Source organism: Carcharhinus amblyrhynchos, chromosome 3, assembly GCF_965287045.1.
Source record: "Carcharhinus amblyrhynchos chromosome 3, sCarAmb.v2.hapA, whole genome shotgun sequence".
In the NCBI taxonomy this organism is placed as follows: Eukaryota; Metazoa; Chordata; class Chondrichthyes; order Carcharhiniformes; family Carcharhinidae; genus Carcharhinus; species Carcharhinus amblyrhynchos.
The window spans coordinates 136824232-136837038 of record NC_137326.1 but is presented as its reverse complement, the minus strand read 5'-3'; the positions used below and the strand labels follow the sequence as shown (position 1 = coordinate 136837038).

General features: G+C 50.5%; 1 protein-coding gene and 1 pseudogene across 1 annotated transcript in view; both read left to right on the top strand.

The window, feature by feature from the left end:
• Positions 1–1527, top strand: part of LOC145341276 (transmembrane protein 212-like) — a 37052-nt pseudogene extending 35525 nt beyond the window's left edge.
• A 2094-nt stretch (positions 1528–3621) lies between these two features.
• fndc3ba (fibronectin type III domain containing 3Ba) overlaps positions 3622–12807 on the top strand; it is a 314503-nt gene continuing 305317 nt past the window's right edge. Inside the window, exon 1 of the mRNA XM_080186086.1 lies at positions 3622–3767. The gene's annotated coding sequence lies outside the window, so the exon portion shown is untranslated. The remainder of the gene's footprint in view (positions 3768–12807) is intronic.

The following is a 12807-nucleotide window of genomic DNA, read 5'->3' as shown; positions in this document are numbered from 1 at the left end:
TTAAAATGGGCCCCATTAGGCCCTGCCCCTCCAGCTGGCTGTGAGACCCTTGCTAGTGCTCTCCATGCACCAAGTCATTCTCCTTCCTGCGCTCCCATCAGATCCTCCACACACCCTCACCATCCCCTCCCCTGTCCCACCACACAGCCCCCTGTAACAGTTCTGGGTGCCCTCATTAATAAGTCATTGAAAGCTAACATGCCGGTGCAGCAGGCAGTTCGGAAGGGTATGGGTCTTTTAAGAGACTTTTGGATAAGTACATGGAACTTAGTAAGGTAGATGGTTATAGGTATACCTAGTAGGTAGGGACATGTTCGGTGCAACTTGTGGGCCGAAGGGCCTGTTTGTGCTGTAGTTCTTCTATGTTTCTGTGATATATTAGCTTTCATCGCAAGAGAATTTGAGTATGGAGTACAGAAAGACTTCACTGAAGTCTGTACATTCCCCCTGTGTCTGCGTGGGTTTCCTCTGGTTTCCTCCCACAACCCAAAAGTGTGTGGCGTTAGGTTAATTGGCCACATTAAATTGCCCCTTAATGTCAGGTGGATTAGTAGGGTAAATACAGGGGGTTATGGGAATTGGACCTGTATGGGATGTTGTTAGTGTAGACTCGATGGGCTGAATGGCCTTCTGCAGGTGGGGATTTTATGATTCTATTTGTCTCGAAGCTTGGTTAGACTGTACCTGGAGCACTGAGTGGTCAACTTACCAAGGTGAAAAGGAAGGATTGCCACAGAGGGAGCGTAACAAAGGTTCACCAGACTTGTTCCAGGGATGGTGGGATTGTCTTAGTGGAAACTGGGGCTGTATTTTGAGAGGGGGGTCTCACTGAAACCCGCTACATACTTAAAGGAATAGGCAGGGTAGATGGGGCTAAGATGTCTCCCTGGTGGGGAGTCTGGAACGGGTGGGGAGGGGGGAGAGGGAGATGTGGGGGACAACTTCAAAATAAGGGGAAAGTCATTTAGGACCAAGATGAGAAGTTTTCCTTTCCTCGGAGGGTTGTGGATCTTTGGAATTCTCAATCCCAGAGGGAATCCAGTCATTGAATATGTTGAAAGCAGAGATTGATATAAAGGGAATGACATAAAGGGATAATTAGTGTGGGAGGAAAAGGCAATGAAATGTCCAATCAGCCCTGACCAGACTGAATAGATGAACAGGCTGGATGGGCCGAATAGCCTACTCCTGTTTCCATGTTTCTGGCCATTCCCATAACCCCCAATCCCATCCCTATCCTCACTCCCCCACACCAGAGAGGAGGGAGAGCGAGGTGTGAAGAACCTCATGGTCCAATAGCTGGTCAGTCCAGGGGTGATTTGGGGAGAAGGATCAAAGCAAAGAAACACCTTCAGGATCGGCAGGACAGCAACCGGTGCAAAAAATCACCCTCCTTACTATCCCAGCGGGAACTCCCGGCGAGCGGGCTCCAGCGACGGAAATCTCGCCGATATCGGGCTCCAGCGGCGGGAATCTCGCCGATATCGGCTCCAGCGACGGGAATCCCGCTCCCGCCGGGTCCCCTGATGAGCCAAGATTTCTTATTTTAACAAAAGGAGCGGGAGGGGAGGAGGAGGAGCGGGAGGGGAGGAGGAGGAGGAGGAGGGAGGGAGGAGGAGGAGGAGGGGGAGGGGAGGAGAGGAGGGGAGGAGAGGAGGGGGAGGGGAGGAGGGGGAGGGGAGGGGGAGGGAGGGGGGGGGGGAGGGGAGGGGAGAGTGGGGGGGGGAGGGGAGGGGAGAGTGGGGGGGGGGAGGGGAGGGGAGAGTGGGGGGGGAGTGGGGGGCGGAGTGGGGACAGCGGGGGGTGGAGGGGAGAGTTGGGGGGTTAGATGGGCGGTGGGGGTGATGAAGGGAGAGTGTGAGGACTAAGAGGAGGGTGGAGGTGAGGAGAGTGGGAAGGTTGTAGGGTGAGAGTGGGGAAGTGAGGAGGGGGGTGGGAGTAAGGGGGGGGTGGGAGTAAGGGGGGGGTGTGTGAGGGGGTGAGGGTGAGGGGAGGGGGAGGAGGGAGGGAGGGGGAGGGGAGGGGAGGAGGGAGGGAGGGGAGGGGAGGGGGGGAGGGAGGGGGAGGGGAGGGACGGAGGGGGTGGAGGAGGAGGGAAGGGAGGGGGAGGGAGGGGGGGAGGGAAGGGAGGGGGAGGAGGGGGGAGGGGAGGGGGAGGAGGGGGGAGGGGAGGGGGGAGGGGGGGGGGGAGGGGAGGGGGAGGGAGGGGAAGGAGGGGGGAGGGAGGGAGGGAAGTAGGGAAGGAGCGGAGGGAGGGGGAGCGGAGGGAGGGGAGGGGAGGGGAGGGGGGAGGGGAGGGGAGGGGAGGGGAGGGAGGGGGAGGGGGGGAGGAGGGGAGGGGAGGGAGGGAGGAGGAGGGGAGGGGAGGAGAGGGGAGGGGAGGGGGAGGAGGGGGAGGGGAGAGGGGGGAGGGGAGGGGGGGGAGAGGGGAGAGGGGGGAGGGGAGGGAGGGGGGAGGGGGGAGGAGGAGGGGGAGGGAAGGAGGGAGGGGGAGGGAGGAGGAGGGGAGGGGAGGGAGGGAGGAGGAGGGAGGGAGGGAGAGGGGAGGGGAGGGGGAGGAGAGGGAGGGAGGGGAGGGGAGGGGGGGAGGGGAGGGGAGGAGAGGGGGGGGGGAGAGAGGGGGGAGGGGAGGGAGGGGAGGGAAGGAGGGGGGAGGGGAGGGGGGGAGGGGAGGGGAGGGAAGGAGGGGAGGGGAGGGAAGGAGGGGAGGGGGGAGGGGAGGGGAGAGTGGGGGCGAGTGGGGGGGTGAGGGGGGGGTGGGGAGGGTGGTGGAGGGGGGGTGGGGAGGGTGGGGGAGAGGGGGGGTGAGGAGGGGAGGGTGGGGGGTAGAGTGGGGGGTGAGAGGGGAGAGTGGGGGGGGTGAGGAGGGGAGGGTGGGGGGTGAGGAGGGGAGGGTGGGGGTGAGGAGGGGAGGGTGGGGGGTAGAGTGGGGGGGTGAGGAGGGGAGAGTGGGGGGGGGTGAGGAGGGGAGGGTGGGGGGTGAGGAGGGGAGGGTGGGGGTGGAGGAGGGGAGGGTGGGGGGTAGAGTGGGGGGGTGAGGAGGGAGGAGTGGGGGGGTGAGGAGGGGAGGGTGGGGTTGAGGAGGGGAGGGTGGGGGGAGAGTGGAGGGAGGGTGGGGGGAGGGGGTAGGTGGGGAGAGAGGGGGTGAGGAGGGGAGAGTGGGAGGGTGAGGGGGTGTTGAGGGGGGTGAGGGGGATAGGGGTGAGGAGGGGAGAGTTGGGGGTGAGGAAGGGGGTGAGGAAGGGAGAATAGGGGAGGAGGGGAGAGTGGGGGGGGGGCTAGGAGGAGAGTGGTAATGAGGAGGGTGATGGGGGTGAGGAGGGAGTTGAGGGATGAGGAGGGGAGTGTGGGGGGGTGAGGAAGAGCATGGGAGAGTGAGGGTTGGTGGGGGTGGGGGTGGGGGTGAGGAGGGGAGGTGGGGATGAGGAGGGGGGCTGGAGATGGCAGCAGTGAGTTAAGGACCCCCCCCCCCCCCCCCCCCCCCCTCAGGGGAGCTGTGTGCTGTGGGGCAGCAGTGGGAAGCTGTCTCTCCTGGGCTGGATGTCTATTAGCCTGAAACGGTAAGTGTGGGCAGTGATTCCAGCGGCAATGTGTATCCAGACCATACTAACATGGCGAGAGCTCTCCTGCTCTACATTCTCCTCCCTGTCTGAGCGAAAGGATCTGTAAGTGAGGACATTTAATGAAGATCCAAGGAGTACAGGTCACTGCGAGCGAGGAGGAAAAGACACACACACACTCAGACAGACAGAGAAACAAAGTTAAAGGTAAGATTAGAACAACTAAACCCTATTCAGAAAAAAACCCTCAACTGTGACAGAGCAGGAGGAACCGAATCCACATCCTTTCGCCCGGCTTCTCTTTTTTTTGCAGTAAATTGAGTTTGAGTGAGTTTCCCCCCACTTGTACGAATATGTGCAGGAAAAGTTCAGACTGGGGGTTTGTTTCAGGCGCCGGCATTGTGTGTGTGTGTGTGAATCGGGTGGGAGTTGGGGGGGGGGTGGTAGTTTAGAAAGTTTGAATGCGACCTTCTAAATATAAAACTTTTGTTCCAAACGATCGCTTTGCCCCCCTCGCCCGGGGAGGGTGAAATTTAATCCTGGGGAGGGAGTTCTGTTTTTTTGCCTTAAGGATCTTAAAAATGAATTTTCTTCTTTCTATCAAGAGTTTTTTGGGGGGAAAATGTCGGCAGCTTTTCAAATTCCATCCTGCAGCCCAGGCTAATGGCAAAAAGAGACTGATTCTTGGCAACGAAAAACAGTCTGGAAGCTCTATCCTCTTAATAGTGCTGCAACATCGCTGTTATATATTTTAAAGAAGAACTTCATATATATACACCCCTTTCTGCTAAAATTATAAATCAGCTCGAAACCATTATAACTTGTGAGAGAAAGGGAGAATTCAGGTCATAACTGTCATGAGGTTTTGTTTTAATTGAAATATTTTTTAGCCCTTGATCATGAGGTGGGGGCTATCTGTAAACTTTTCTGTGTGTGTGTGTGGGGGGGGGGGGGGTTGGGGACAGGTAAGAATATTTAGCGGAGGGAAATGCTGAGTGTCTGTGTGTGTGTGTGTGAGTGATAGTGAGTGTGTGTGTGTGTGTTCCACAGTCTCACATTCCCATCATACCCTCGCATTCCAGGCAGACTGTCTCTCTCTCTCTCTCTCTTAATTCCTTAGGAGGTGGAGGAGAAAAGATTGGGGGGGTGGGGGTGGTGTTGAAAAGAGAAAAGAAAATAGGAGAACTGTTTAAACTTCGCCTCTGATAGCGGACGTGAGTCATGGGTCGAGCAGGGTCAAAGTGTGTTTTTTTTCCAAGAAAAATACATACAAATCATCATTTTTCTTTCTCCCTCTCTGTTAATTACTTTCCTCGTGTCAGCACACATACATGAAATATAAAGTTGGGAGCGCGAGAATGAATCGGAAGTTTGTTAAAACAAAGAGTGTGTGTGGGGGGGGGGGGGTTTGGGTTTGGGTTTGGGGGGGGGGCACCCCTCTGCTTTGTCACAGAGAGGAATTATTGTCCCGGGATGAGAGGGAGGGGTGGTAGAGGGTACAGATTGCTTTAAGGTGATGAAGGGTCAGACTACAATTGCAGACAGGAGGAGGAGGGAGCTGGACTGGGGGAAGCGATCCAGATAGCATCAGGTGTCGCCCGCAGTCTCAGACACTTCAGAATCTGCAGCCTGGAGCTTAAAAAAAAAGATATTCTGGATCCATGGGGCATATTGGAGGGGGAGAGAGAGAAAGGGCAGATGTTTCTTTTATATATATATATTTGTACGACCGCTCCTTTTAATCTTAGACCCCCCCAAAAAAAATCATGTGAAATTCATTTTTAAAGAGAAGTATTTTCTGGACCTGTTTTATTTCCCCAGCCCCCTGGGTGGGGGGGGCGGTTAACTCAATCTTTGTATCTAAATATAAATCAGATTTTTTTTCTTTTTTCACGCAGTTTTGTTTTTGGCTTGTGGATATTTGGATAAAAGGTGTGTGTTTTTCAGAGTGAATTGTGTCTGTGTAAATCTGTCTTGTCAGTTTCTGAGTCAGTTTCAGACAAAGATCGTTTAGTGTGATCAGTTTCATTCCTTCCACGTCTCCAGTCTCGGCCTGGACCGGCCAAAAACTTGGAAAAACTTCTGCCAAGAATTAAAAAAAAACACACACACACAGGAGTAAAATCCATGAAAATGTGACAGTATTTTCTCCCCCGAACAGGGATGTGTGTGTGTTGTGGAGGGGGGGGGGGACATTACCCCCCGAGAGTGGCGTCTTTTCTATCTTTTAAAATATATATAAAGTACTTTCATAAGTATGTGTGTCTTGAGTGGATGCCAGGATTATTGAGGCAGTGAGTATGGAATGTCAATGTTTGAGGTTCTGTCCTCAGGGAGCTGTGTTAATGCGAGAACGGGGCGAGGAATTTGCAGTACTGCTTTAAAAATAATCTGAGGTGATTAACTCTCAGGTATTCAGAATTCTCGCGGGGGGGGGGGTGGGGGCGGTGGAAGAAAGTTTCATCATCTTTGCCAGAGTGGTCACACTACAATTCCTACACTGGCTGACTGACTGACTGCAGAGTGCTTCACTCTCAGCCTGAACTGCAGCACACACGCTTCTCCCAGTATGTAGACCCCCCAGGTGGGAGAATGAGGACTTGCATTTCTATAGCGCCTATCGTGACACCAAAGCTCAGTAAAAGCCAATCAAGCATTGTTTTTTGTCATGTGGTCTGGGTCGCACTGCAGGAAACCTGACAGCTATTGTGCGCACAGCAAGATCCCAGACAGCGCTGTGCTAACACGTTAATGACGTTGGTTAGCATCTGTTGAGGAGCCGGGGGAACTACACCATGGTCAGGATAGGGTTCAGGGATGTTTTCAGACGAGGCCTTGGCTTATCACTACATCAGAAAGATGGCATCTCTGACAGTGCAGTGCTCCTTCAGTGGGACTTCAGCCAAATCCACATTGTCCCCATCAAACACTCCCAGGACAGGTACACCACGTGGTTAGATACAGAGTAAAGCTCCCTCTACACTGTCCCCATCAAACACTCCCAGGACAGGTACACCACGAGGTTAGATACAGAGTAAAGCTTGCTCTACACTGCCCCTATCAAACAGTCCCAGGACAGGTACAGCACAGGGTTAGATACAGAGTAAAGCTCGCTCTACACTGCCCCTATCAAACACTCCCAGGACACATACAGCACAGGTTAGATACAGAGTAAATCTCCCTCTACACTGTTCACCATCAAACACTCCCAGGACAGGCACAGCATGGGGTTAAATACAGAGTAAAGCTCCCTCTACACTGTCCCCCATCAAACACTCCTAGGACAGGTACAGCACGGGGTTAGATACAGAGTAAATCTCCCTCTACACTGTTCACCATCAAACACTCCCAGGACAGGCACAGCATGGGGTTAAATACAGAGTTAAGCTCCCTCTACACTGTCCCCCATCAAACACTCCCAGGACAGGTACAGCACGGGGTTAGATACAGAGTAAATCTCCCTCTCCACTGTCCCCATCAAACACTCCCAGGACAAATCCAAATTGATTCCACTTTCTTCCCAACAGTGTGTGTCTGTTAATTGAAGATATTTTGCGCTGGCTCCCAACAGCAATGCTGAGTGCACTGTGATATTGCAGACTGCAGCAATCAATGTTTTATTAATGATTGGGTCAGGGTGATTTATCCCAATACAGATTCTTAGGTTAGGTTTGTAAATAAGGGTGTTGATATTGCGCTGCCTCTCTGCGCAGTAATCTGGCGGAAGCAGAATTTTTACCATTGTGGATCCCGTCAGATTATTAACCAATTGAAATAAGAGTGGTGGAATCGAGAAAGGCGAGGTGGGAGAGTTTTTTTGTAGGATTCACAAGGGTAATGCGCTGTGAGTTCTAGATGTGTGTCAGGGGAAACCACCCTCCCAGAGGCAGGTTCATGAGTTAACAAAATCTGAGACTGTGGACAATCTGGAAAGTTATCCCCGTTGAAAGAATAAAATCAGAATTTCTGATTTTACTCTGGAGTAAATCTATAAATCATGGGTTTCCCCAAACAGCAGTTGTTCATTTCAAATGGATGCAGCACAGGAAGCAGTTATTTTACTTCCCAATGTTTAAATTTTCCATCGAATACCACGAGATAAAATACACTCCTAAACCTATTTGCAACTGCCTTTTGCTGCCAGCAACACTTATGAGCTCACAAGCAAGGAGCAAGGGTAGGCCATTCGGTCCCTCCAGCCTGCTGCACCGCCTAACACAATCGTGGCTGACCTGATGGAATCTTGAATCTGCATCCCGCTGACCCCCAGATAACCTTTCACCCTTTGCTTACCAAGAATCTATCCACCTCCACCTTCAAAATATTCAAAGACTGGGTAGAAGTTTCTCCTCCCGCCCACCACGGGGAATTGTACCGAGCGGATAGAACATTTGGAAGACCGTGCAAATGTCCATTGAACTCAGACGGGAACTTGCAGCCTCAGGACAAGAGGGGATGGAGAATCCTGCCCTCTGTTTCCACCACATTTCGAGGAAAGACTCATGAACCGCTGAGGAGAGAGAATTTACTCTTGTCTCCATTTTAAACAGGTGACCTCTTATTTTTAAACAGTGACCCCCTAGTTCTCTGAGACAATGGGACGGTGGCGCGGGCTCGTTGGGCCGAAGGGCCTTTTTTTTGCAGCTGTATAGGGCATTGGTGAGGCCGCAACTGGAGTACTGTGTGCATTTTTGGGCGCCGCACCTGCTCAAAGATATTTTGGCCTTGGAGGGAGTGCAGAGGAGGTTTACTAGGCTGATACCGGAGTTGAGGGGGTTGAGCTATGAGGAGAGGCTGAATAAACTGGGCTTGTACTCGTTAGAGTTTAGAAGAATGAGAGGAGATCTCATTGAGACGTATAAGATGATGAATGGGATGGATAGGATAGAGGTGGAAAGACTCTTCCCGCTCAAAAAAGACAATAGGACTAGGGGGCACAGCCTCAAGATAAAGGGGGGACGGTTTAGAATGGAGTTGAGGAGGAGCTTCTTCACTCAAAGGGTGGTGAATCTCTGGAATTCTCTGCCCGTTGAAGTGGTGGAGGCTGCCTCGCTAAATATTTTTAAGACGCGGGTTGATGGGTTTTTGATAGGAGAGGGGATTAAGAGTTATGGGGAGAGGGCGGGAAAGTGGAACTGAGCAGCGACAGATCGGCCATGATCTTGTTGAATGGCGGGGCAGGCTCGAAGGGCTGGATGGCCTACTCCTGCTCCTATTCCTTATGTTCTTATGTTCCCGTGCTGTGTTGTTCTTTGTTCTCTTTGTTCTTTGTTCTATACTCTCCCAAAGGAGGAAACATCCTCTCCACACCCACTCTGTAAAGACGTCTCAGGGTCTGATATGTTCAATCAAATTGCCTTTTACTTCCTTAAACGTAACTTAGTTCTCAAGCGTTTACATTTCTGTGGGTGGCACTGCTGCCTCATAGCACCAGGAACCTGGGTTCGATTCCCAGCTTGGGTCGCTGCCTGTGTGGGATCTGCACATTCTACCCGTGTCTGCATGGGTTTCCTTTGTGTGTGCTCTGGTTTCCTCCCACAGTCTGAAAGACGTGCTTGAACAGGTGCCGGGCTGTGGCGACTGGGGGAATTTCACAGTCACTTCATTGCAGTGTTAATGTAAGCCTATTTGTGACTAATAAATAAAATTTACTTTACTTTAAACTGCAGTGGACACAAGCCTAGCCTGTCCAATCTTTCCACATATGACAGCCTGCCCATACCAGATATTAGTCTGTTAAACCGTCTCTGAACTGCTTCCAAAATATCTTTACAGTTATTCCCACCAGGAAATCTGCTGTCATGGGATGTCACACTGTCTGTCTGGCTCCATCCTCACTCACGCACCATACCACATCTACAACCACTCCGTGAATTCCATCATCTTTCAAATTTCATTGGTTCAACTTTTCCAGCCCAAGTGGAAACCATTCAGCCCATCGTGTTCCTGCTGTCCTCCTCTCTGTCCTCGAGGAGAGATGTCTGCAGCTCTTCTGCTCTGGTGTGTTGACATTTTCTTTTTCGGAAGCTTTTTTTTAGATTTGGGGCCTTGTCATTTCAAGCACCTCTTCATTCATAGAATCTCTACAGCGCAGAAGAGGCCATTCAGCCTATCGGGTCTGCACTGACTCTCTGATCAAATATCTTACACAGGCCCTCTCCTCCACCTGATCCCCGTAAAGCCACACATTTAGCGTGGCCCATCCACCTAACTCACACATCTTTGGAGCACCTGGAGGAAACCCACACAGACATGGGGAGAATGTGCAAACTCTACACATTCACCCAAAGCCAGAATTGAACCCGGGTCCCTGGAACTGTGAGGCAGCAGTGCCACCCTGTTTGTGCTGACTAGTTGTCTAATGGTCTTGGGTCATTCACAATATTCAATTTCAACATAGGCACTGAAGCTGTACCTTTACTTGGAACCTTCTAGCAATGATGGTGCAGTGCTTGCAAGTTGCTTTTTTTTAAAAATGAGGTGCGGTTGTTTCTGAGTTCCGTGGATAAACCAACAAATGAGAATCAGTTTGAAATTCATTATAATGTTGTTTCTGCCAGTTTGGAGTTTTGGGTTCCACCAGTTGCTGGTTAGTTTGGCTTCCTCCAGTGTGAACTCAAGGAGGATCCGACAGCGTCTTATGAGATACGCCATTCCTTGCTTCCAGTCTCCGAGAAAACTGGAATTGATGCTTCACCTTCTTCTTCTTTTGATCCCTTATGCACACAAATCAAATTTAATTTAGCCGATTCTAATAATAGTTTTTTCAGATGCTATCTTTTGCACTTTTTTCTTTGTACCAGATTGGAAGCCTCCCAACAGCAAGTCCTGGCACATTCTGCGAGCGGCTTTCTCCATGGTCAGTTTTAATAAATTGCTCACAGGCAGATATGTGATGAGCTGCTGGGTTGGGTCTCTTTGGCTGAGGGACATGGTGACCTTGCGCAGGTTTGCGGCTTGGTGCAGGTGGCAGTGATTACAATCTTCGTACGCGACGTTCCTAACCCAGTCACTGCAGTAGGATATTTAATTATAAATACCTGCAAATGTTGCAACTTTTCAAAAGTTTCCTTTATTACCAAGCACATTTCCATTCGTAAGCCCTTACCTCGGTCGAGAACCTAAAGTGTCAAAATACTTTGACCAAACTCTGTTTGCTGCCTGCAGTGATGTCTTTCCCCATTTGCGATTTGTTGTAAATTCCATTGGCCCAAAGATTCCTGCACAAGTGGAGACCATTCAGCCCATTGTGTCAGTGCTGGCTATTTGTCAGAGGAATCTGAAACACTTCCCATTGCCCCACTCTCTCCTGAGTCAATCTAGAATTAATCCCTGCCCTGCTCTCTCCCTATCAACCTTCAAACTAATCCCACTGGCCCACTTTCTCCACCTAGCCCTGTATTAATCCCAACACTATTCCAAAAGATTGGCAGAGAGCAAAAGTCATCGCCATGCCAAAATCCAGAAAAAAGACCCATCCCTTTAGCTAACTACTGTCCAGTCTCCCTCTCTCATCAGTTCCATATAAAACTCTTGAATGCCTCATCCTTCCGCGCTTATCCCCAATCATAGGAAAAGTCTTGAGCATTAACCAGGCTTCCACAATGACCACAGCACAGAGGAACAGGTAAGAACATAAGAACATAAGAAATAGGAGCAGGAGTAGGCCATCTGGCCCTTTGAGCCTGCCCCGCCATTCAATAAGATCATGGCTGATCTGTCGTGGCTCAGTTCCACTTTCCCGCCCTCTCCCCATAACCCTTAATCCCTTCTCTTATCAAAAACCCATCAACCCGCTTCTTAAAAATATTTAGCGAGGCAGCCTCCACCACTTCAACGGGCAGAGAATTCCAGAGATTCACCACCCTTTGAGTGAAGAAGTTCCTCCTCAACTCCGTTCTGAACCGCCCCCCCTTTATCTTGAGGCTGTGCCCCCTAGTCCTACTGTCTTTTTTGAGCGGGAAGAGTCTTTCCACCTCTATCCTATCCATCCCATTCATCATCTTATACGTCTCAATGAGATCTCCCCTCATTCTTCTAAACTCTAACGAGTACAAGCCTAGTTTATTCAGCCTCTCCTCATAGCTCAACCCCCTCAACTCCGGTATCAGCCTAGTAAACCTCCTCTGCACTCCCTCCAAGGCCTCATCACTCACATTGAAAATGTCTTTCAGGAAAACTTGAAGACAGGTGCTGTGTTCCTTAACCTCACAGCCACTGACAACAGTTTGACACACTGGCCTGCATATTGCCCTGTATTTAATCATAAATACCTGCAAATGCTACAACTTTTCAAAAGTTTTCTTTGTTACCAAGCTCATTTCCAGTAGTAAGCTACTGTCCCCCTATCTCCACATTGCTCTGTATTATCCCAATGTCCCATTCTCTGCTGAATCATCTCCTGTTTCAGATACTTATCCCAATGTCCCTGAAACGATGCAATGTCTCTGCCTCAGCCACTCTCAGTTCCAAGCTCTAGCAACTCTTGACATAAAGAAACTCCCACAAATTTCCATCCTTATTGTTTTGCAGTTTCAAGTTGAAGCCATCTCATCACTGCCTCTCTAACCAGGGAAACCTGTCTTTATCAACTCCTTCTGATCAAAACTCTATTAACTCTCCTCCTGTGCTTCTTGGCTACAGTGCCACTAGCTCCAGGATCTTGAGTCACTCTTCATAACCATAGGTTTCAATCTGTTGTCCTTCTATAATCAGGACTCCAAAATGGTACACTGTGGTCTATCTGTAGTCTTGTCATGATCATAATCCTTACTTACGTAACTCTTTAACTGTGTGTTCCTTTTATAAAACACAACATTTTATTTGCTTTTTTTATGACTTTAACTACCTGTACCCATAGCTTCAGGGAACTCACAAGAAGCCTGGCCTTCCTGTTAATCCAACATCTGTGTATCTGCTCCCAATCCATGTAAATTGCACCGGCTAATTCCACTCATTTGTCACTCTCTCGTGTTTTTCACCAGCCTCTCGACTGCTGGCTAAGCTCTCTCCTCCAGTGTCACCCGCTAATTTTCAAACTGGATTCCGCAATATGCATCGTTTCAGGGACATTGGGATAAGCATCTGAAACAGGAGACGATTCAGCAGAGAATGGGACATTGGGAGAATACGGAGCAATGTGGAGATAGGGGGACAGTAGCTTGCTACTGGAAATGAGCTTGGTAACAAAGAAAACTTTTGAAAAGTTGCAGCATTTTCAGGTATTTATAAATAAATACAGGGCAAT